The sequence below is a fragment of the Mirounga leonina genome, unplaced genomic scaffold (genome assembly GCF_011800145.1).
Source record: "Mirounga leonina isolate KUSES-001 unplaced genomic scaffold, KU_Mleo_1.0 Mir_166, whole genome shotgun sequence".
NCBI classification, from domain to species: domain Eukaryota; kingdom Metazoa; phylum Chordata; class Mammalia; order Carnivora; family Phocidae; genus Mirounga; species Mirounga leonina.
The window spans coordinates 32,575,732-32,601,388 of NW_023270418.1; the positions used below are offsets into that span (position 1 = coordinate 32,575,732).

Sequence of the window (25,657 nt, forward strand, 5' to 3'; positions counted from 1 at the left end):
ATTCCTGGACATCACACCTCCTCAGCGAGCTCCACACCCTCCCTGGAAAAGCTCTGTCACTGTCCTTGCCACACCCCACTGTCTTCCTGTCTATGGAGGATGTCTGTGAGGTCACATCTGTCCTTGGGAAGGAGCACTTAATGTTATAACGATTCGTTGACCCATCTCACGAGACACTGGGAGGACCTTGGTGACGGGATCCTCGGTTTATTTTGTCCTTCGCTGTCTCCCTTGTCCTCTGTACTGTGCCTGACGCCGTGATTAAATGTCTGGGGAATGAATTAATGAACGAACAAATGAACGAATCCTTCAGATCACGAGTTTCCAGAAATATGATGGAATGCTGAGACAAAGAGTCACAGCCCCTCCTAGGAGCCGCACACACAAGTTAGTGGGACATACAAGTGCCTCTTACACACAGATTAGAGCCCAAAGTGTTAACAAGGAAGTTCAGCTGAAAGGGCAAGTTCAGCAAAAAGCCCCTCCCAAACAGAAGATGGGAACCAGGAGGGCTGAGCAAGGCAACTGGCACTCCATTCTGGACAGTGGCTGTGCAGGGAGACAGACCCCAGAATGCAGCAGGCACGCGGGTGGGCCAGGAAGCTCCCTGACCCCTTTACGGCACACCACCCCTGCTGAAAAGTCATGGAGGACACCCTCCCCACTTGCTCACGCAGTTCACCCCAGTCCCAGGGTAGCGGGAAAGTAGATGCCAGTGTATGGGCTGAACCGTGTTCCCCAAGGAGGCCTATGGAAGGCCCAAACCCCAGGGCCTCAGAATGTGACCTTAGTTGGAACTGCATGGGTATTCAGTGAAAATGAGGCCCTTAGGGTGGGCCCTAATAGAATATGCTTGATGTCCTTATAAAAAGGGGAAATTTGGAAGCAGAGAAAGACAAACACAGAGGGCAGATCCTATGAAGACACACAGGGAGAAGACGGTCATGTGTCCAGAAAGATTCATCTAGAAGGCTTGCTAGAAAGTACCAGAAGTCAGGAGATAAGGAAGGACCCTCCCCTACAGCTTTCGCAGGGGTGTTGGGAGGACCTGGCATGGGACCTGAGGGGTCTCAGGACCGAGCAGTCCTCCCGGGGGCCGCGGGTGTTGCTCTTCCTCACTGCTCGCTACCTACACTTCTGTGTAGACATCCTTCCCCCCTACAGGAGGAAGCAAGGCCCTGCCGACACCTTGATTTTAGACTTCTGGCCTCCAGAAGTGTGAGATAATAAATCTCTGTTTTGAGTTTCGGGGACTTTGCTTTGGCAGCCCTAGGAAACAAGCAGACCCAGGTTCTCCACTGATGACCAGAACCTACTGAGACCCTAAAACCAAGGACCAGGACAAGGGAGAACACAGGCTGGTAAAAATGTCCCCTTCTTTCACCTGCTCAGGCTGACCCAGGCCACAGCAGGGCCTTCAGAGTACGGAGCTATTTAGGATTGTGGTCAGTGTCCCCTCCAGGGAAGGCCGAGTGGGAGGCAGCGACCACGAGCAGCGAGCAGCGCCAGCGCGAGCATGCAGCTGCACGGAGAGCGGGCAGGCAGCAGGACGACCTCCTGAAGGACACCAGGGCCGAATCTTCAAGGACGAGGAGAAGGGGGAGGCGGTTCAGGCGTGGGGCAGCTGGAGCGAAGGCAAAGGAGGGAACAGCCTCGTAGTGGCTGTGCACTGAGGCCAGAGGCAGGAGTGAAGGTGCTCAGGAGGAGGTCAAGGGCCAGCACCTGGACTCGGACACCAGGTCAGGAGCTTGCAAGCACAGCAAGGGACGAGGACCGTATCCCCGGGGTCGGGAGGTGCCAGCCAAGAAACCAGGCAGGGGAGAAGAGACCTGCAGTGTGGCGGGACCCCTCCGGCCGTTCTGAGGAAGCTGGATGTGAGGAGGAAAGACTAGAAGGTGGAAGACAAATGAGGAAGATGTTCTAATGTAGGCCAGAGACAACGAGAACCCAGAAACACGGCGGCAGCAATACCCGCCAGCACCTCTTAGACGAGGGGTAGTGGCCACAGGTAAGGAGGACTCGTGGCTCCTGCTTGAAAAGCAGGAATGAACGGCAGTGATGCCCAGTGATGCCCAGTTAACACAGAAGTGTAGGTAGCGAGCAGCGAGGAAGAGCAACACCCGCGGCCCCCAGGAGGACTGCTCGGTCCTGAGACCCCTCAGGTCACATGCCAGGTCCTCCCAACACCCCCGCGACAGTTCCCTGTGCCCCGAGGGCAAGGGTCTAGAGTCAAGGGAGGTGAGACCCAGGCAGGCCAGATGGCGCTGCCCCTGGCCCCCAGGCCCTGGAGAGGCTCCACCCGGGGGGGACAGGTGGCAGACAGAGCCCGGGGAACTGGGGAAGGGTGGCCAGGCAGGACAGGGACGCCACACACCCCTCAGCTTCCACAAAGCGGCCCCGGGCTGACAGGCAGGCGGCATGGCGAGGACCCCTCTCAAGGAAGCCACCAGCCCAGGGCAGAGCGGCAGTGACTGGCAGGTGCTGGGGAAGCGGCTGCCTCAGTCTCTCCTCCAAGGGGTGTGGTGGCCGGCGATGAGCAGCCCTCGAGTCCCACTGCACCCAGGCTTTCCGACCCGCGTCTGTGTCACTCTTCAGTATGAATGGACAGCCAAGATCACCAGCTATTTGAGGCGATCACCCCAAACTCACCAAAACAAATGGGGAATAAAACAGGGAACTCTGAGGAGAAGAGTAATATGGAGAGCAGATAGTTAGGAAAAAAACTATAATTAATCTTGGAGAAGTAAGAGAAGCTATTGCATTGAGAGGCGGCAGCTATTTTAAAGGCAACGAGAAAGAGCTCTAGGAAATTAAAAATAGAGTTGCAGACATTTTTAACCATAATAAATAGAAGAATGAGAAGACAGTTGAGGACACTGCCCAGAGAGCAGAACAGGAAGACTGGCACAAAGCAGTCCCGATGCTGGGGACGTGCACTCCGGCGGCGGTGGCGAGGGCGCTTGGAGATGCCAGCGTGACGCCGCAAGTCCCACCTGGCGAGGGGACCAGGCGGGGTCCGCCAGCTTCCTGCATGAGTTCGCTGCACAAGCGTCACAAATCACCACAGACTTCGTGGCTTAAAGCAACAAAGATCTATTCCCTCTCCGTTTTGGAGGCCAGAAGTTCAGCATCAGTTACATGGGCTCAAATCAAGGTGCTGGGAGGGCCATGATCCCCCCAAAGTCTTGGGAGAGGGTGTCCTATCCCACGGCCCCCTGCTTGTGGTGCCTGCCAGACACCTCTGCTTGGGGCCACATCCCTCCAGTCTTGGCCTCTGGGGGCACTCGGCCTTCCCTGCCATGTGTAATCTCCTACCTCTCTCTCCCGAGGACACGTGTGACAGCATTAAAAGGGTCCCCAGGTAAGCTGGGGTCATCTCCCCATGTCAAGGTCCTTCCCCTCATCACCTCTGCAAAAACACTTTTGCCATTTACAGCGTCCAGGGATGAGGACCCAGAGATCTTTCGGGGCCACTATCCAGGCTACTACACTTCCAAAAAGGAGAACGAGAAGAAGGTCACGTAACGGTCTTTGACAGGGACACTGAGCCAGAAGCTACTTCTGAGGGAAGATGTCCTCCAACCTAGAACTCTCCACCCAGTTAGACTACCAATCAAGTGGGGGGGGGGGGCAAAACAAAGACCTTTTTGGGCACATCCAGCAAAGGCAAGCTCACTGCCCATGAGCCCATTTGCCTGGGAAGCTCCTGGCGAAGGGGCACTAACAAGATGAGGGAGTAAATAAGCCAAGATGAGGAACGTGGGAGCCGGCACAGAAAGAGGCAAGGGGGGCTCTCGGAAAGATGGTGACAGAGAACCACTGCCCGGACTATAGCAGAGGCCAGGAGAGGGAGAGAAAGGGGGTACTAGATTGCCTGAAGCCCCTGAAAGAATGGAGAGTAGATGGCAATCTGCAATTTAGGGATGAAGAGTGAGGCAAACAGTAACTCCAGGAAACTGAGAGGTTATACAAGAAAATGTTACCACATATGCACCTGGGGTTCTCAAGTGTGAATATTTACTTGATTTTAATAATGTACAAACTGAAAATGTACTTAAACAAAAATGGTTACCTAAGCAGGGAAAGTGGTACAGGTCGGGGGCTGGGGTGGAGGGAGCGAAGTCTTCCACAGCAGAGACCAGCAGACAGAGTCAAAGGCCCTGTGCAAACAGGGGTGTCAGCAGCTAGGAGTAACGTGTTTGCCTCTGGGGAGACAATCAGGGAGGGCAGGTTGGGCAGGGGACTGATGGGAGTTTTTACAGGCCTCATGACACAATTTGACTTCCCCAAGTGTCCACATATATTATTTTGATAAAATTACAGTTAAAGTTAACAAAAGGAAAAAAAGCAACTCAACAAACAGCTGCAATTTTTCTTGCTCTTGTGGATTTTATACTGATTAGATTCTGGATACACATCTACCTAGATGTGTATCCAGAACATACACTTGTGTTCTAATTTTTCCATAAATGATATACTGTCATTTTTTAACTCACTTTTTTCACCCAACATATTTGGAATCTATCCACATTGATACAAGTCAATATAGCTCATTAATTTTTTTTTTAAGTTTTTTATTTATTTGACAGAGAGAGACACAGCGATAGAGGGAACACAAGCAGGGAGAGTAGGAGAGGGAGAAGCAGGCTCCCCACTGAGCAGGGAGCCTGATGCGGGGCTCGATCCCAGGATCCTGAGATCATGACCTGAGCCCAAGGCAGACGCTTAACGACTGAGCCACCCAAGCGCCCCTAGCTCATTAATTTTAATGGCTGTATAATGGTATACATACTACAGCTCATCCATGCTCAAATTAGGGACACAGACCAGAGGTTGTCTCCAAATTTTAGCTATTAAAAACTGTGATGTGGGCGCCTGGGTGGCTCAGTCGTTAAGCGTCTGCCTCCGGCTCAGGTCATGATCCCGGGGTCCTGGGATCGAGCCCCGCATCGGGCTCCCTGCTCCGCGGGAAGCCTGCTTCTCCCTCTCCCACTCCCCCTGCTTGTATTCCTGCTCTCGCTATCTCTCTCTCTGTCAAATAAATAAATAAAATCTTTAAAAAAAAACAAACTGTGATGTATAGATTGGCAAAGGGATCATTGTTGAAACCGGGGGACAGGTACATGAAATTCATTGTACTATTTGCTCCATTTTTATGGATGTTTGGAAACAACCATAATAATCTCAATTAAAATGTTAAAAAATGAATAACCTTGAACCCATATACAAAATGTGCAGGAATTTCTCCAGGGCCTACACATAGAATTGGAACTGCTGCCTCAGATGGCAGGCACATTTTACCTTTTTTTTTTTTTTTTTAAGAGAGAGTGTGTGTGTGCACAAGTGGGGAGGGGGACAGAGGCAGAGAGAGAGAGAGAATCCCAAGCGGGCCCACACTCAGTGCAGAGCCTGACATTGGGCTCAATCTCACGACCCTGAGATCATGGCCTGAGCTGAAATCAAGACTCAGAAAGTCAACTGACAGCCACCCAGGTGCCCCTGGCAAGCACATTTTAAATCTCAATACTGCCAAGTAGCTCTCTAAAGCAGTTGTCCCAATAACTGACGTAGCCACCAGAAGCATAACAGAAATTTCTATTTCCCTACATCTCTGCCAACTCTTCTGTCAGACATTGATTTTTGTCAATCTCAGGGTAGAAAATCATTTCTCTGATTATTAGTAAAGCTGGATATTTTCTCAGAATTGTTGAGATTATTTTTAGGTTTTCTCTTTTATGAATTGCCTGTTCATATTATTTGCCCCTTTTTCTACTGGACTGGTTGTCTTTTTCTTACTGAATTGTAGTAAGTCTTTATGTACTCTAGGTATGAACCATGCTACATTATATACATGGCAGGCATCTTCCTGCATGACAGAGTAGTTACTAAGACCTAGGAAGAGCAGAGGAAGAGGAAGTGGGGAAGGCAGTAAGAGATGGAGCAAGCCCAGGGCGGGTCTCCCTGGTACAGGTGAAAGACTGACCGTGAAGTCGATAGAGAACGCCTCCCTACTCTGAGACCAAAGCACCTACGTTTGCTGGGATAGTCCCAGGGGAAATATGCCAGTGCCCGGCCACAGGCAGCTATAATATGTAGCTGGCTGGGACCCACTGTCACCTGATGCACTGACCGGGCCAAGGCCTGAAATGACCAGTAGCTCTTGCACGGTGGCCCTCTGAGCTGAAAAGCCCAGACATCTCATTCCAGGAGGCACAACCGGAAGAGCAGCAGCCCAAGGAAGATAAATCTGCAGATGGCAGGGCATCCTGTTCACATCCAAACTCCTTGTTAGCAGCAGCTGTTCCAAGAACCAGGAATAATGAGTCCAAGCTGCATCAGAGATGACTGATATTTAACTTTAAGAAAAACTGTCTGGCCAAGTCAGATCAGCAAAAGATACAGATTAGACAGAACAGTGGCATTTCCCTCTGAGGGGGTTTTAAAAGAATTTAGACAGTTTTCTGAATGAGTCGGTTTAGGTCAAGTGACTCTTTTGGAATAGCAAAATGTTAGACTGGTTGTATGAGACTTCTTCAATTTCTGTTGTGATTATCCTCGGAGAATGGGGAAGAAAGCAGTTTCCTACCTGTGTTTTGGCATGTTCCTACAAAATGCTGTTTTAATATTCTTTCTTTAGAGGAACAAAAGCAAAAGTTAAACATGTTTGGAGTTTAGATATTAAGTATGTTTTACTTTACAGCATACTGTGGATCAGAGACCTGTAGCCCTCAGCACAACCTGGCCAGAGAACCACGAGCAGCAAGACCGCTCACTTCAGTCTCCTCCCACACTCCCGACTCTGTTCTCAACCAACATAAAACTACCCGAGGGCTGCCATTCGGTCAAAATCTGATTTTCAGATAAATAACATTTTTTTCAAAGTGTGAGTATATCCCATGCACTATTTGGGGCATATTACAAAATTATTTGTTGTTTATCCGAAAATTAAATTTAACTAGGCATCCTGTATTTTATCTGTATTTTACCCCAACAAACCAGCGGTGCTGAGGGCCAACTGGGTGTGAGGACGAAAGAAACACGTAAAGAGAATTCTCAGATGCTGGCACAGAGGATGGGGATAACACTGCTTAAGATCCCAGGGTCCCACTGCCTGGGTTCAGATCAGGGCTCCACCAAGCCCACTGACTCTGGGCAAGTTGCTTAACCTCTGACCATCAATTTCTTCATCATAGTGACAGCAACACCATGGGCATGTGGGGTTGTTACAAAGACCAAAGGAGTTAATGCTTGTGAAGCCCTCGGATTAGTGCCTGGCCCAGCTTCTAGAATTAGAAGCTGGACTGCTGCTGGGCTGGCCCTGCTTCTGATGGACAGAGGTGACAGGAGAAGGGCTGTGAAGGGAGAGCCAGAGGACAGCCGAGGCCCAGTCGGGGCTGGGGCTGTGCCATGAAGCACTCTGTTTATTGCGAGGACACTGAAACACGCCTCGACCCCAACAAGACAACCTAAGAAACAGTCCATCTGCCCAGCCATATCATGTCACCAAGGACCCACCGTGAGGATGCAGCTCACTCCTGCTCACTCCCACTGGCTCCCTGACTCTGCTTCTGTCCAACTCCGTGCTCAGTGGCATCACACTGGACGCCTACACTTGGCCACAGTGGGCAGATGTATGCCCCAGAAATTGGCAAACTTAGCGATCAGGGCCCTTTCCTCACCTCCTGAACAGCCGCCGAAAGAGCACCAGATGGCCCGAGCAGCCCACCTTGACGCAGAGATGAGTGTGTGTGTGTGTGTGTGTGTGTGTGTCTGGGTGAACGGCACCCCTTCTCCATTTTCTCTTTTGGCTACAGAACCTAATAAAGAGGCCTCTGGTTTTTTTTGTAAAAGCCTGATGTACAAGTGCTTAATTCAGTTAAAACATGGGGGTGAGCTAAGGAAGAAATGAATTTGGCACTCTCTCCATGTCTTAAGGCATCTCAGAAGCCATTCCGCAACACCAGTTAACCTGTGAGAATATCAAACTAAAGATTCTTTTGATAATTTCATTTAACAACATGATAATTATTCTTTTGTTTTCTAAGGGACTGATTTCTTTGTTCATATCCTTGACACCTTGTCTTGCCCTCCCTCTCTCTTGACCAACATAGGCATTTGCAGGTTGAAGTGTTGGGATTTAAAATAATAGCTGTTGGATGTACATGTCAAATGTCTATTCTGTAACAGAACTTACCCCCTTCCTCCTCACCCTCCTCCTGCTCCCCCAAATGACACACACCCCAAAACCCAAATCCAACACTTCTTCCTGTCTTCCATCTCCTAGGGCTTCAGTTTAGGGATCATCTTCAGCTCTTCCCTCCCCCTTACCCACCATCTGGCCAAGGAGGCCTGTCAGTTCTCTTAAAGCCTTCATGGCCTCCTTCCTTTCACTTCTATGAACACACCCTAGATTATCCCCTTCGTGTTACTTCAACTAGTACGAAAGCCTCCTAACCATTACCAACCATTACCCTTGGTTAGATTTAGCCACCAATCTGTGCTATATACTAGTGGTAGTTAGCACGCCCAAATACAGGCCTTATTTCACTCTCCTCTAACCTCTCCCCGCCAACTACCCACAGGTAAGCTCTCCCTCCCGCAGGCCCTCTCCTACTGTCAGTGCAACCTGCCTTTCCAGCCTGATTACCCATCAGCCTCCTGAATCTTGGGACTCCAGCCAAACTGCCTCGTTCTTGTTCCTGAAGAATCCAAGCACTCTCCATCTCCCTTGGAGCATGTCTTCCCCGGGATGCCTCCCCCGATCACCCTTCTCCTTGTGCTGACCTGCGCAAAGCCTACCTGAGGCATCTCATTTTCCTTTCTCCTGAAATCCCACCAAAACTTGAGTGAAGAGTTTTGTTGTTGTTTTTAAAGCTCTAAAGCCCCAAGGACAGAGAGACCAGGAGAGGAGACCACACCCATGCAACTCTGGAAGCTGGAAGGCAGCTCTTGATACCTGACCTTGAGGCCCCTGTCGGGTGGTGGGGAAGGCTGCACATCCAACAGTTTCCTCCCCAGAATCCATGAAAGACTAGGGAACCGTGGCTCCGGGGCCCCTGGGACTGGGATGAACTGCTCCTCATGTGGCTGGAGACCACCCCTCTCCTGAAGAACAGACGTTTACTCTCTGGAGAGGGCAAAGCCCAGGGTCTACACTGGGGGTTATGAGGCACAGTTGAAGGCCTGGTTACCTTGTCAAAAATGGTGGAGGAATGTTAAGTAAGCCTACCTGTCTTGTCCCTTTACCCCACTCTGCTCCCACAACACAGCAGCCCACTCTTCCCCTCCTCGGAGACCTGACACAGCTCAAAAGGGAAGACCTCAGGATACTGACACTGAGGTTCCCCCACAAATGACACACATATCACCTACCATGCAGGGTGGAAACCTGACTCCCAGGCAGCTTTTAGCCCCTGTAAGCAACCATGAGCAGGCAACCAAAGGTCACTGGGCAGTTGAGGACAGAGGCCCTCAAAGGTAGAGACCAAAAGAAAGCAGAAAAAAGCAACTGGGAGGAAACAGCCTGCACAAGGGAAAAAAAAAAACCACAAACACGCATTGACATCCTCCAAGAAGTACGTGAAGGCTACAGTACCAGCAAATCCATAGGCGGCTATGCACATATTGTTAAAGGCCCATTCAGAGAGGAAACAGAGCTCTTGGAAATTAAAAATATGATGGGAGAAACAAACAAACGAATCAACAGAAGGGCTGGAAGACAAGGTAGGGGAGACCTCCTAGAAACGGAAGCAGAAAGACAAACGGAAAATAGGCCGAGAGCAAAGAGAATCAGAGGGCCTGTCCAAGAGCTCCCGGTGCTGAATGACAGGAGTCTCAGAAAGCGAGAACAGAGAAAAACAAAGGGGTTCCAGCAAATTCAAGAAACTCCCGGCACAGGAGCACATTTCCACACGGAAGGACGTACCGAGAGCCAACAAGATGGATGAACCCACACCCACGCCAGGCATGTTGTGAAATTTCAGGTCTTGTGAGTTTTCAGAAAAGGGGAGAAAGGACACAAAAAATCAGACATCGGCGAGGTTTGGCTTTCTCAACAGCAACTCGGGAGGCCAGAAAAATTCAAAGCAATCCTTTAAAATTGCAAAGGAAAAATTATTTCAAACCTGAAACTCTCATCCAGTTGAACTATCAATTATGTATGCAGGTAAAATAAAGATAGGGGCTGCCCCACCTGACCTCCCTGGCACTTGGCACTCCTTCTCAGGAAGCTACTGTAGACAAGCTCCACCAAAACAAGGTAGTGGCCAGGCCAGAAAGGGGGCAGGAGCTGCAATGAGAGGCGGCAGGGGGTCCCCCGGAGAGCACACCATGCAAGGAGAGGGGGTGTGTGATGGGCAAGGCAAGGACTAGGCAGGACCCCCTCCATGGGCACCCCTCTCTCCAGGGGACCTGAAGGAAAGCGGAGCCAGCATTCCTACTGATGGGACCCATGGTGAGCCTGGCTGAACACGACTGGGAGGCAGAGAGGGTGGCATGAATGCCACCTTAGCCCAAGCCTTCTGTGCCCACGCACCAGCAGGGGAAGATGTCAAACCTGCCCCACTGACAGGAGCTCTGCTATAGAGATGTACATTTGCTTGTATGTGTGTAGAATATTCCTAGGAGGAGACTCAAGGCGTGGATAATAGCAGGTGCCTTTGGGGAAGAGACACTAGGAAAAACTCTTTACCATTTACCCTTCTGACTTTACATCATAGGACTGCTTATTCAAAATATAAAGTAAATACAGGGTGCCTGGTGGCTCAGTCGGTTAAGCGTCTGCCTTCAGCTCAGGTCATGATCCCAGGGTCGTCGGACTGAGTCCCACATTGGCTCCCTGCTCAGCAGGAGTCTGCTTCTCTCTCTGCCCCTCCCCCGGCTCATATTCTCTTCTCTTCCCCTCTCTCAAAAATAAACTAAAAAAAAAAAAAAGTAAATACAATATACAACAAGGGGATCCTCCCATTCTTGAGGCCCCCTCCCACAGGGAGCCTTCCCTGGGTCCCCAACCACGCTCCAGAGCCAGCCAGGTGTCTGGTGTCCTCTTCCTGCCTCTCACTGGGTGCTACGTAGCTAATGCTGGCTGAGGGTGGACCTCAAGCTCTTTGTGGTCACATCTCACTCATCTTTGAACATGCTCCAGGAGCTCCGCAGGGGAACTTTCATTTTCTGCCTATTGGATGCCAGGCCCCTTCTAGTTGGCTTAATTCACACCACAATCCCAGGGGTTCAACCCTCACTTTACTAATAAGAAAAAGCAGCCTCAGGAGCACCCCCAGGGAGAAGCCAACTCAAGAATCACCAAGCCCATCCAAATCCAGACCCCGTTTTTCACGAGAGTACCCAGTTTAGTGCCTGGTTCACAGTAGGGTTCCAGAACTGTTTAACCAAACCAAAATGCAAATTGGGTTGGAATTAAAATTTTCCAGGGGGTCTTCCCATGCTCTGAGACCCAGAAAAAGAGGCAGAGGGTGCTCGGTGGCAGGAGGCACCCCTGCCCAGCCAGGAGAGCCAGCCGTTACAAAACAGTAGGAGTTTCCTCATGAAGTCACAGACTTAGCCTACAGGAGTACCCCCCGGGGCCAGGTCTGTGTGGGGTTCTTTAAACAGCTTTACTGAGGTCGAATTCACATACCAGACAGTTCACACACTCAAGTACACAATTCAGTGGCATTTAGTCTATGGAGCTGTGCATCCATCACCACAATCCATTCCAGAACACGTTCATACTGCTTAGCTGTCATTTCCGCCAACTCCCAGCTCACTAAGCTAACTCTCTGTCTCTCTGATTTGCCTAGTTTCATATAAAGGGAATAAGAAGGTCCCTCGTGTCTGGCTTCTTTCCCTTGGCATAAGGTGTTCGAGGTTCCTCCACGTGCAGCAGGGGCCAGACCTTCATTCCCTTTCACTGACAAGTACTATCCCACTGTAGAGACAGACCACGTCTTACGTAATACCCGTTCATGAGCTGATGGACATCCGGGTTGTTCCCAAGTGTTGGCTGTGAGGAACGGTGCTATGAGCATGTGCGTGCAGGTTTTGGGATGCACATGTGTTTCCTCTCTGGGCTAGGGACATGCAGCTGGATCTTACGGTGACTCTATGTTTAACTGCTTGAGGGGCTGCCGGACTGTTTGCCACAGCAGCGGCCCCATCTTATAACCCACCAGCTCCTCCACATCCTTGCCAGCCCTTGTTACTGTCTTTCTTTTTGAGTAGCCGCCCTAGAGGGGATGAAGTGGTATCTCATTGTGGTTTTGATTTACATTTCCCTGATGGCTAATGATGTTGAGCATATTTTCATGGGCTTACTGGCCATGTCTATCTTCACTGGAAAAATGTCTATGCAGATCCCTTGTCCATTTTTATTTAAGATTTTATTTATTTGAGAGAGAGTGCACACGTGTGAGCACAAGGGGGGGGGGGGGCGGAGGCACAGAGGCAGAGGGACAAGCAGAAACCTTGCTGAACACGGTGCTCAATCCCAGGACCCTGAAATCATGACCTGAGCCAAATTCAGACGCTTAACCAACTGAGCCACCTAGGTGCCCCTTCCTTGTCCATTTTTAAGCTGAATGATTTGTCTTTTTACTGAGTTGTAAGAGTTCTTTATATATTCTAGATACAAGTTCTAGATAGAAGTTCCCTCTCAGATATAAGATTTGCAAAAATTTTCTCCCATTCTTTTCGTTGCCTTTTTGCTTTCTTGACAGTGTCCTTTGCTGCACGGTAGTTTTTAATATTGATGAAGTCTGATTGATCTATTTTTTTATTTTATTGCTTGTGCTTTTGCTGTTGTAGCTAAGAAACCACGACCTACCCCAACATCACAAAGATTTATGATTATGTTTCCTTCTGGAAGTTTTATAGTTTTAGCTCTTGCATTCAGGTTTTTGATCCATTTTGATTTTTGTCTGTGGTATGAGGTAGGTGTCCAATTTCATTCTTTGGCATGTGGACATCCAATTATTCCAGCACCATTCACTGAAAAGGCAATTCTCTCCCCATTAAATTGTCTTGGCACCCTTGTCAAAAACCAATTGACTGCTAAGTGTGAGGATTTATTTCTGGGCTCTCAGTTTTATTCCACTGATCTATATGTCTGTCTTTACGCCAGCACCACACTGTCTTGATTACTGTAGCTTTGTACAAAGTTCTGAAATCAGAAAGTGTGAGTCCTTCAACTGTGTTCTTTCCCAAGACTCTTCTGGTTGTCTGCTTCCCCCTTGCATTCCCATGTGGATTCTAGGATCATCTTGTCAGTTTCTGCACTAAAGGCAGGTGGGATTGTGAAAGACCCTGCATTGAATCTGTGGCTCATTTTGGGGAATACTGCCATTTTAACAGGATTAAGTGTTCTGATCCATGAACATGGGGGGTCCATTTATTTAGGTGTTCTTAAATTTTTTTCAACAATGTTCTATGCTGTTATAAGTTTTACATTTCTTTGTTAAATTTACTCTTAAGAATTTTATTCTTCTTGATGCTGTTCTATATGAAATGGTTTTCATTTTCAATTTGTTCACTGCTACTGTATAGAAATACAGTTGATTTTTGTATTGATCTGATGTCCTGCAACCCTGCTGAACTCTTTCATTCATTCATTTTAATAGGCTTTTAGTGGATTCCTTAGGTTTTCCTATACAAGATCATGTCAGCTGCAAATAAAGATACTTTTACTTCTTTTTTTCCAATCTGTATGCCTCTCATTTCATTATCTCTCCTAATTGCCCCTGATGACCAAATTTGAAACTGGTGACTAATTTTGATTTGGAGATAGCCCCTTCCCAAAAAGCAGTAGCTGCTCTGACCTACAGGAAGCCAGAGGCCTCATTCCTCCGCTTGTCACGCTTGTTGAGTGGATGGTTCCATACAGATTTAGCCTTTAGGAGAGGCTTCCTGGTTGGTTATACTCTCTGCTCTGCGCCCAGGGAATCTGAGACCTGTGAAAGGGCTCCCTTTGCAGGCTGGCTTCCTGCACGTTCAGCCACTGGGAGGCACAAGCAGGAGAGAGAGCATGGGTTTATCTTTCCCATTCTCTATGGGCTTGGGTGCCACAGTCCTGACTGGGGGTGTGTCCCGCCACTATGACAGTCCCTGCTGGGCGTTCCCACCTCCATGCTGCCAACCCGCCCTGGAGTATAGAGGAAACACAGTTTCCTCTCCCAACCTGGAAGTAATGGCTTCCCACTGCTGTCCATCCTGGGTGCCTCAACTCCCCTGGTTCGGCGCCTGATTTGCTTTGCCTGATTAATTCAGTTTCTCAGAATCAGTGTGTGACCTCAGCTATTCCTAGCCAGCCTTTACCGCTATTCCTCTAGACACCACCCCCCAAGCATCCCTTTGGGAGGAAGGGATAGAACCTCACTAGAAAACTTGGTTCTCTGGGTAAACAGATCAGTGTGTCCAGGCCATGAGCCAAGGAGACAGTGAGGAAGTTCAAAGGCCAAGTGCTTCAGTTCCTAGAAGGAAGAAAGTAAACAACAACCCAGACAGGATATGACCTTGACTGTGGCTGCCACTACTTGCTCCCCCCTATTCTTGACCCCAGGAAAGCACATGTAGGCAGCCCCCTGATCTGACCTTTCACCCTCTGCTTTGGAATTTGAGCACAAAACCTGGACTAAAGACTTTTCCAAGACGGAGTCGTAGACCCCCCACAATTGTTGGTTTCATCCCCACGACCACAGCCACATGGCAAAGCGTCAGAGCCACTGATAATGTCTGCCTGGGGCTTGCTACTGGGTGCCAGCCACTGCATTAAGTGCTTTACATCATCCCATTTAATCATCCAAAACCTTGTCTGGCGGGTGTTACAGCCGCAGCTTTGTAAGTAAGGAAACAAAAAGTTGCAATAAATAGCTTGGCCATGGCTTCAAAGCCCAAAGGCACCCATACTCCAGTCTGCCCATCACCCCACACCGTGCCCCACTCGTGGCACTAATTCCCAGGAGCCACCCCTGGACCCCATCCTAGCTACATTACCAGTTACCACTCTCTCTCTTCCCTGCCTGTCAACCTCCAACTAGTCTTCCTCAACCATCACACTTGCCCTGGGCCACACCTGGGCACTCCATCGCTGTGTGAAGAGCCTCCTCCCCCTCTAGCTGGATCAGCACCACCCCTGTGCCACCCCTCTACTACAGCCTTCCCTCGCACGCTGGCTGTGCCCCGTCCCAGTTGTGCTGCCCCATGGTGGTGGGAGCCCGATGAGCACCCAGCTAAGTGGAGCAGAACCCTCCCCTAGGGTGTTTTGGAGCTCTGCAGAAGTGACCAGAGGCGCCCAGTGGCCTTTACCCTGGTGTGCACGCCCTGGGAGGGGAGAGCAGGGTGCCTGCCAGGAGCTCCAGCAGCTCCAAGCCTTCACCTCTGGAGCAGGTTCTGACTTGCCAAGACTCACTTTTCTGCTCTCAGATAGCAGGGGACATGTTCATTTGAATATACTAGTTTCTCCTCAGTGTTGAGAAGTTAGATTGAGAACTCCCTGGGAAGGAAGACGCCTCCCAGCTGAGAACTTCAGGCTTCGTGGGAGACAGGCTTTAGGGACCTGAGGTAGTAAGTGAATTTCGAAAGTCCCAGGTGACAGACTGCCCTTCTCATCTTCTCAGTCCCAACCCAAAGGGTACCCACTCCAGGACGTCTCCTCAGTGCCACCCACCCTCCATCTGAGGGAAGAAATTATGTGTTCTAATAGTTAAAAAAACAATAATTAATTATAGCTCTAAGTGTCTGTGCAGTGCCAGACCACTGGACGAGGTCATTTCCCGACGCTTAGGAGGTGGGTATTGCTCCATTTGACAGTTTTATTGAGCTGTAACTTGCATGCTATATTTACATTCAACAATATACTTCTGGCTCTCTGCAGTTTATAAGGTACTTTAAAAGACTTTAGTCATTTGCTACTAACGACGACTTTGCCTCGTAGGAAGGGCAAGCATTACCTCCGTTTTATAGGTAAGAGAAATGCGGCTTTCCAGGCCCATCTGCCGACCCCCATCACTTCTTAGAATTCCTTGCTGCTTCCTGACACCACAGTGTTCTTTCAAGCAACTCACCGTGTCAACAGTCCCAGGAGCTAGGACTTTGGAAGGATAAAGGGAAAAACAGCCAGGGTCCTGCCCCACAACCCCGCCCCGCTTAGGTCAGGCAGGAACCTCCCTCCCTGGAGGGCGGAGAAGCCTTGATGAAGTGGAGGTGGGGCCAAGATGCTGTTGTGATTCCCTGGAAAGGGCAAAGTCTTTGAGTCTGAAAAGTCAGGTTCAAATTCTAGTTTTGCCACTATCTGGTCGAATGACCTTGGGGAATCACTCCACCTCACTGCCCTTGTGTGATACAGTGATGTAAGAACTATAGAATTTGGTTTTCCTCCCTGGTTCCTGGCACAAAGCTCCTAAAACCCTTGGAATTTCTTGAGTGGTAGGGGAGACAGGAGCAACTTTTCTTATTCATAATAAGCCCCTTTCAACCACACCTGACTTTATACTAATGAAGTGACCCCTGGTGGACCCCTAGATAGTTTCAGGCAGGGCTGCTTGCCAGAGGAACCAACCACATGAGTAGAAGGTTGGAACTTGCACTGGGAAGGGGTAGGGACAAGAGATTGAGTTAATCACCAATGGCCAATGATTTGATCAACTGTGCCTTCGTAACGGAGCCTCTATAAAAACTCTAAACGATGAGGTTCAGAGAGCTTCCAGGATGGTGAATGCATCCACACACCAATAGGATGGTGCACCCCAATCCATGGGGACAGAAGCTCCTACACTCAGACTTTACATATGTACCTCTTAATCTGGATGTCCATCTGTATCCTTTATAATAAGCTGGTAATAGTAAGGAAAGCAGTTTTCTGAGTTCTGTGAATAGTTCTAAAAAATTATCAAACCTGAGGAGGGGATCCTGGTCATCTCCGATTTATAGCTGGTTGGTCAGAGGCCCAGGAGGCCAGGCCAGGTCTTGTGACTGGTGTCTGAAGTGGGGGCCGTCTTGTGGGACTGAGCCCTTTACCCATGGGGTCTGCGCTAAATCTGGGTAGTGTCGGAACTGAATTGAGTTGAAGGATACCCCATTGGTGTCTGAGAACTGAAGAATTGGTTGGTGTGAGGAAAAAACCCACATATTTAGTGTCAGAGGTGTTATGAGTAAAAAAACAGTTTGGAACCTGTTAGTCCGTAGACAAAACAGCCTTATCGCCCAGCACAGGTGGCTGACAATTAAGCAACCTGCCGTATGAGAAACCTCAGATTGTCCCCCTTAAGTTTCATAAACTAGAAGCCGCAATTTGTACTCCAAGGACTAGGATTAGATTTCATACAATTGGGGCCATCACGTGTTTATTCAGCACCCACTGCCCATAACACACACTTGAGGGACAGAGGATACTATAAAAACCCAGGGCCTCTGCCTTCATGAAATTTTCTGTCTGGTGAGGAGACAAGACTAGCACACTTGAAATATAAGGGATATTAAACAGCCAGCATATGCGAAGGAACCACTTGGGGGGAAAGGGAGATTGGAGAAGGGTAAAGCAGTTGAGGAGAGTTAAGTAAGTGGCATGGAGGAAGGGCTTGACCTGGGCTCAGAGGAAGGATCCACTCCAGAGGCCCCAGCGGGGGGCGGCACGTGTCCCGCAGGACATCAGCACCTGCTCAGTGTGGACCAATGGTGAGCGGGAACCGCAGGGCCCACCGGCCTCTCCCTGTAAGCATGGTCTTGCCTGATTAGTTTAGAGTCACGGCGGAGTGACACCAAGTAGATGCTGATCAGGTGAGAAGTCTGCTATAGAACCAACAAAAGATGAAACTGGAGAGGTTTAGTGAAATGACAGGCAGAGAAAAAGTGTTCATTCATTTATTCACTCAATAGTGATCGAGCCTTCACAAGACACCAGGTACTGTTAGGCACTAGAGATAAGCTGAACAAGAGAGAAGAGGTCCCTGCCTTCATGAAACTGAGGGTTTCATTTCTAGCCAGGAGCAAACCAAGTGCACAAATGAGATCATTCCAGACCCAGCCCTTCAGGTTTGTAAGCGCCGACTGTCCTCTTGCCTTAGACTTCCTCCTGAAGACAGGTCTCCCTTTGAGTCACGCAACAGGGAATAAAGTCCAGAAGCCACATCCCTCCATCCCTGGTCCACTAACACCAGGAGAAAAGGCACATTTCTTACCAACTTCTGCTCTGGGAAGTTTGGGACAAAGCAAGGGGAAATTAAGTCCTCCTTTTCACTTGTTCCTCAAAACGTACACACACACACACACACACACAGTCTGTTACTCCCTTCTTAAATTCTTATCCCATGACCTGGAGAATCTGGCCTGTTTGCAGTGAAGAGAACCAGTAGCCATTTGAGGCCCTTAGTCTCTCCGCTGCTGGAACTGAGGGAAAGGTTTTCTTCTAAGCAAAAGTTGTTTCCCTTTACACCTGAGCAGTGGGTCCTGCTCAAAGCCAGAAATTTGTTCTCCCAAAAGGTGGGGAGTTACATGCTTTCCCTTCACTGCTCTCTAGGACGTAATCACAAACTCACCTCTTGAAGAGAACTGATGTTGGCCCTTCCATTTCCCAGATTCCTAAAGGAGAGCCAGGCCTCCCTGTTCTGCAGCTCCAGAGCATGTCATCAAGGCCCAAACTGGCCAAGGAGCTGGAGCACAGCATGTGTGGGCTCCTGAGCCCCTGGCCTGGTGCTGTACTCAGAGCAGACCCTTCTCCTGACCACTTGTTACTTCACCATTTCCATAAGGGATCTTTCCCACCACACAAAGGCATTCTGGCCCAGAGCTCTGGGACCCATGGCACATCTTTCTCTGTCCCCAAGGTCTCAAGCAGAATCCATTTTCATTATCAAGTAGGGTTTGCCCACTTTGGGCTCCTTGGTTTCCACCATCCCTCACCAGAGCTGTTCCCACAGGCCCGCGAACAATGATCCAGCCCACCTGTCCCCTGGATTCCTGTCTCCAAGGACTGTTCCCAGAATCCCTCTGCCCTCTTCTTTCTAGTAGCAAAAGACTGCCAAGTTCCAGAGGGAAGAGAAACAAGTGGTCTGCCACCAGGGACCACCGGTGCACACCCCCACCCAGGACAGTGTGCCCAGGACTGCTGAGAGGTGGTCTTACCATGGCAGCTGGTCTGCAGAGGCCCAGGGAGGCCACGGCGTTCCTGGTACCGGAATACCCAAATCTAGGCCCTCTGCCCACTGCCTGTTTATAATTGACATTCTAGGTTAAGCCTGTCAATGACTTTCTAGAATTATCCCCTCCCTACAGCTCAGAGGAGAGAGAGCTGCTTGTGAGCCAATCTCTGGCTCAGCAGTAGACCTTGAACAGCTTGTTTGAGAGAATGGAAAAAACAAAGCCAGGTCAGAGGTGAGCTGGGAGAGGGCGGTCAAAACCACTGCCTATGGGTTAGCGGGAAGGATTAAAGGGCAGTGGTGTTTGGCCTCTACCAAGAAAAGAGGGCAAAGGACAGGAGAACCAGCCAGGTGAGAGAGCTTCTGGCCTAAGAAAAGGAAGAGAGGTTCTGACAGGAGAAAAAAAAATGAGGACTTTGAGGTCTTCCTCCTCCTGCTGAGACCTCACCAAATCTCAGGTTGTCCCCCTGGGATCTGGAGACATCCTGGTCCTTTCTCCCGTGGGGCCAGGAGACAGGATTCCTCCCAAGGACACATGTTACCTAGTGGTTCTTGTGAGCTCTTAGCCTGGTCTGACTTCATTAGCAAGATTTTTAAATGCTTGAACATATTATTAAACCCACTCAGATAAATTATGTAATGTAGTGTTATCCCAAAGACTACTCCAGTCCAGAACAGGGATAGAGTGCCTACCCCACAGATGCCACCCCACTGTCACCAAAATAAAAACCAGCCCAGGCTGAGCTCAGACAAGAGTTCTTGGAGGAAGCACAGTCCATAAGTCCCTGTTCTATCTTTGCTTAGCTTCCTGAACCTGAGGTTTATTAGACAGAGAGAGGACTTCCCTACTTGAGTGCTCACTCCCGGACAAGGCAGGTGGCAACCAGAGAAACAGGAAGGATGCTCCTGCTCATGAAATGTGGGCATGCCTGACCTGGGCAGAGGTTCTAAGTCAGGTGCAAGCCTGACTGTCAGGAGTCCCTGGGAGACCCGCAAGTTAAATGCAAACTCAGTACGGGAAGGAACCTGCTTACTCCTCTCAGATCCAGGACCTCACCCAGTACAGGTACTCTGCTTTCTCCAGAGCTGACAATAAGCAGCTTTCCCCCTCCCCTCTAGCCCACCAAGGAACGGTGCTAACCGCTAATAAACCCTGACAAAGGCAGGCAGCTGCAGAGCCCGGAGGAGGCCAGTGATACTCCAGAGGGGGCCCTGCCCAGGGACAGGAAGAGTAGAGGGTCGGCTGGGATGCCGGGATGGGAAACCAGCAGAGGCTCCCTGCATACACTGCTCCGGCTTCTGAGCTATGTCAGGCCTCGTCCTCCTGCACCATCAGGACAGGCACCCAGGGCGGCTTCCCCAGCTGAAAGCAGAGCAGTGCCACAGGCTCCCACAACCACCCTGAGAGTGGCCGTCTGGCTGATGAACCGCTAAGAGGGTGAGCAGGAGGGAGGAGCTGGCAGCAGGCTGGCACATGGCCTCGGCCTCATCTGGGGCAGGGCCGGGAGCAAGAATGGTCTGAGGGACATCTCTACAGCAGGAGATCTTAGTCCAGCGCTTGCACACACCTTACCTCAATCTCCCTACGCCACGGGGACGAAGACAGGATAGGGACATTTATCCCCACGATGGAGGGGAACGGGGCCCCTCCTGACACAATGCAGAAACAGTGCCGAGAAGGACTGGACAGTCAGAGGCTACTTGGGGAAAGGCACAAACTCTGGGTGAGGGCCCCCGGACAGGAAGTGGCCGAAATCAGGGAAGATGGGACTCCCTTCACCTACCCTCTGGATGTGCTGACAATATGGGTTATAGAAGGGGTTGATGCTTGCTGCTCACGAGGATGAGCGGGCATGAGAGAAGAATGGGGCTTCGCAGTGAGATGCACCTGGGCTTTGATCTTAGCTCTGCTGTGTGTGTGTGTGTGTGTGGTGTGAGAGAGAGAGAGACCCTGGGCAGGTCCCTTAACCTCCAAGCCTCAATTCAGTTATTTGTCAAACGGTGATCAACAACACATAGCTTGCAGGGCTGTTTGTGAGGGCTCGATGGATCTGATCACTGTGAATGGCCAACTTCGACTTCCAACTGTTCAAGTAGAACATTCTTCATGAGAGAAGAGCGAGGTCCAGAAGGAGAAACATATCCTAACATTCTACTGTTTCCCCAACTTGTGTTAATTTCCCAGCATTGAGGAACTCAATGACAGGAGGACAAGGGCAAGGGGAAAGACTGGTGGTCGAATAGGCCCGGTGAGAAGGTTGGGCACACGTCCTCCTTTCCCTGTAACCTCCTGGACACCCACAGCCATAACAGAGGTGCCACGAAACCTGGCACCTCTCTCCCCACAGCGCCCGGGGCGGGACAAGATCAAAGAAGCAAGTCACCTCACTTTGAGCAAGGATAGTCCCAGGAGCAGAGACCTGCGTTCTGAGAGCTAAGAGGACCCTCGGGCCTCCCTAGGGTCGGTCGGAGGGGGCTGGGGAGGGGCGCTGATGCCACTCCCCATGGGACACTTCTCATGAGCCCCAGCTGCCTCTGCGCATGCTTCATTTCTAGCACTCGGAGATAAGGCAGAAAAACAGGAACCTTCAGAACAGGTGTCTCTACTTGTCCAGATTAGAAGCTGCCCGGGACTCGGCCTGCGGCGGGCACTTCACAGGCTGTTACCGAACTGCACCAAGAATACCGCTGCTGGGGCCGCAGCACCTTGTTTTGTGTTTCGCACAGTGCAGCCTCCCCAGCTGTCTCTATCAGCAGTGGGGACACAGAGCGACAGAGGGCCAGGGGTGGGCCTTGCCCTCACGGCGTTAGGGTCAGGGAAGACACTAGACATGTAAAGAAGTGGAATGAACTGCTCAGCACAGTGACTACAGTAAACGATATCGTACTGTATATTTGGAAGTTGCTAAGAGAGTAGATCTTAAAAGTTCTCATCACAAGAAAAACAAATGTGTAAGTATGTATGGTGATGGATATTAACTAGACTTACTGTGATTATCTCACAATACATACTGTACATACATACATACTGAATCATTACCTTGTATGCTGGAAAGTAGTATCATCAATTATACCTCAATAAAAGAAGGAAAGGGGCGCCTGGGTGGCTCAGTCCCTTAAGTCCCTGCTCGGCGGGGAGTCTGCTCGTCCCTCTCCCTCTGCCTCTCCCCTCCCCCTGCTCATGCTCTCTCTCTCTCTCTCAAATAAATGAATAAAATCTTTAAAAAAAAAAAAAAGAAAAAGAAACAAATAAAGGGGAAAAAAGTCAAATGAAGTGTGGCGGGGGGTGCCTGGGTGGCTTAGTCGTTAAGCGTCTGCCTTCAGCTCAGGTCATGATCCCAGGGTCCTGGGATTGAGCCCCCCATCGGGTTCCCTGCTCGGCGGGAAGCCTGCTTCTCCCTCTCCCTCTCCCTCTCCCCTCTGCTTGTGTTCCCTCTCTCGCTGTGTCTCTCTCTGTCAAATAAATAAATAAAATCTTAAAAAAAAAAATGAAGTGTGGTGGGTACTATCATATAGAAATAAGCAGCAGGTGTCAACTCTAAGCTAGGGGTAGGCTAAGGGTGATTCAAGGATCCAGAAGGGCATCACAGGAGGGAGCCTGAAAGATGAGAGGGACAGGTGGTCTGGAGGGAAAGGAGGAAGGGCAAGCATCCAGGAAGAGGGAGCAGTGTGATAGGGACACCACCTGGCTTTGTGTGTTCACAGCCATGCATAGCTTGGCGTGGCTGGGGCAGCAGGTGCCAGAACAAGGCTGGGGAGGAAGGCAAGCTCACTGCATCACAGAAACATAATCATCTGTGCCACTGTTTTCAATCTAAGCAGAACATCCAGCATCAAAAACTGTACCAGTTAGGGCTGCCTGGGGTGGCTCAGTCAGTTAAGCGTCTACCTCTGGCTCAGATCATGGTCTCAGGGTCCTGGGATCGAGCCCCACGTCAGGCTCCCCACTCCGAGGGTTTGCTTCTCCCTCTGCTCCTCCCCACCCTCGTGCTCGCTGGCTCGCTCCCTCTCTTTCTCTCTCAAATAAATAAAATCTTTTTTTAAAAAACTGCACCAATTAACTTTCTAAACAGTTGTAAAATACTGTCAAGGCCACCAATTACTACTACTTCATAGTTGTTTTCTTACTTTAGAAAAACAGAAGTGGGAGTAGGGAGTAAGGGTCTGGCTCAGTTAAACCAATGGCAAAGATATTCAGTGCTGTTCTGGTTCATGGGTCACTCAGATGTGTAAACAACACCATAGACCCTGGGTGTGACAGACCAGATGTCAGCTTTGCTCTGGGGGTGCAGATGAGGCCGACAAGAGCAGATCTTGCATCTCTCCCATGCCTCTTGTCTCACACCAGCAGGGCAGCTGGGACCCCTCTAATGGCCTTGTCCCCCATTCTTCTATATCACCCCAAATCCAGCCATAGAGGCATTGAGGTTCTGTAACTTCTATGGAGCAAAGGAGGCAGGCAGAATGTCTTTCATTTATTCAAAAAGCTTGGAAGGAATGTCCACTGGGTAATGAAAATGATGCTAGGTGCTCTAGAGAAACAAAGAGGGAGAGAGACACCCCCAGAAAGGAGCAGCAAGCCAATCATTTTGAGATACCAGCTCCAGGCCAATGATCAAATACTTCTGGATTGATCCAAATCAATCTTGGTGTTGATGAGCCTCAGTTTCCAAGAAAGGCCCCCATTCCCTCCCTCCTCCCCACACCTCCCCCTCTTTCAGTCCCACAACTGGAGACAGTTGGAACAGTGTTGAACACGTAACTCACTCTTTGACCTGGGAGTTTCCATGAGTCTTTGAACTTTCACCTCCTGGTCTATATAATGCAGAGTGATCTTGTGGAGTTGTTCTCAGAACTTAATAGGTCACGTATTTTGGAAATACCTAGGAGAGTTTGGCATAATAGAGATGCCCAGAAAAGTGACCCCAGTGGTCAGCCCTTGTGATATGAGCCTTAATCCTTCTCTTCCCTTCATGCCCTGGGGCTCAATATAAGAGAGGTAGAGACACAAACACAAGTGGGGGGTGGGGGGGGCAAGAATAGAGTATCAGGGGCACCTGGAGGCTTAGTCCGTTAAGAGTCTGCCTTTGGCTCAGGTCATGATCTTGGGGTTCTAGGATTGGAGCCCTGTATCAAGCTCCCTGCTGGATGGGGAGTCTGCTTCTCCCTCTCCCTCTGCCCCCCACCCCGTACTCACTCTCTCTTTAATAAATTAAAAAAAAAAAAAAATAGAGTGTCAGTCCCATGCAGGATGATGCCTGGAAAGAGGAGTGGGCTGTGATTCAGAAAAATCCTGGTCCTACTTCTGCTATCACTAACCAGTGCTGTGCCGAGAAGCAAGTCACCTTGCACTCTGAGCTTCAGTTTCTTCAACTACTAGGCCAGGGACAATAAGACCATGCCTTCTTCACAAGGGCAGTAACAAAAAATAAACAAGAAAATCTCTACTGCAGTGCACTGTCCTACCAAAGTGCCAGGCCTTATGGAGACTCGGTCTAGTTGAGGAGACAGTTGGGCGGGGGGGGGGGGGGGGGGTGTATTAAACAATAAAGTTAAATCAATATACAGTAAGATAAGAATCAAAAAGAGGAGGATGGGAGGCATCGGGTGGCTGGGTGATGGACATTGGGAAGGGTATGTACTATGGTGAGCGTTGTGAATTGTGTAAGACTGATGAATCACAGACCTGTACCCCTGAAACAATACATTATATTTTTTATAAAGAATCAAAAAGAATAAAACACTGAGGAACAAATTTAACAAAAGAAGTGCAAGATACACTGAAAACTACAAAATATCACCGAAAAAATTTGAAGACCTGAACAAAAAAGAAAAACACCTCATGTTCATGGATCAGAGACTGAAACATTGTTAAGATGGCAATACTCCCCAAAATGATTCAACACAAACCCTAACAAAAATTGCAGCTTACTTTATTTGTAGAAATTAACAAGATGATCCTAAAATTCATAAGGGAATGCAAAGGAACCAGAACAACCACAAGAATCTTGAAAAAGAAGAACATAGTTGGAGGATTCACACTTGCCAATTCCAAAACCCACTAGAAAGCTACAGTAATCAAGACGGTGGCTGGGTGGGTGGGTAGTGACGGTGTGGTACTGGGATAGGGATAGAGATACAGATCCATGGGATAGACTTGTGAGCCCATAAGACCCTCATAGTTACAGTCAATTGATCTTCAGCAGGGTGTCAAAATGATTCAGCAAATGGTGCTGTAATGACTGGATAGCCACAAGCAAAAGAATGAATTTGGACCCCCACCTCACACCATTTAAAGAAATTCACACAAAATGGATTAGACTTAAACGCAAGGGCTAAAACTATAATTCTTAGGATAAAATATAAATCTCTGTGGCCTTGGTTTCTTAGCTCTGACAGAAGACTTGTGAGAAACCAGAGAAAACAGATAAATTGGCTCCATCAAAATAAAAAACCTTTTGTGCTCCCAAGGACACCAAGAAAGAGAAAAGACAACCCCACGGGATGGGAGAAAGTTTTTACAAATCATGTAA

General features: G+C 49.4%; 1 protein-coding gene across 9 annotated transcripts in view; it reads right to left on the minus strand.

Annotated features, from left to right (window-relative positions):
* The window catches only part of PC (pyruvate carboxylase), a 96,580-nt gene that overhangs the window by 28,744 nt on the left and 42,179 nt on the right, over window positions 1-25,657 (minus strand). Inside the window, exons 1-2 of one of the 9 annotated variants that reach the window (XM_035013357.1) lie at window positions 16,034-16,045; window positions 8,210-8,213 (exon numbers count right to left, since the gene is read on the minus strand). The exons of 7 other annotated variants lie outside the window; for them this stretch is intronic. The gene's annotated coding sequence lies outside the window, so the exon portion shown is untranslated. Of the gene's footprint in view, window positions 1-8,209; window positions 8,214-9,372; window positions 10,272-16,033; window positions 16,046-25,657 lie in introns of those variants that run through there. One more of the 9 variants, XM_035013360.1, reaches the window with a different exon arrangement.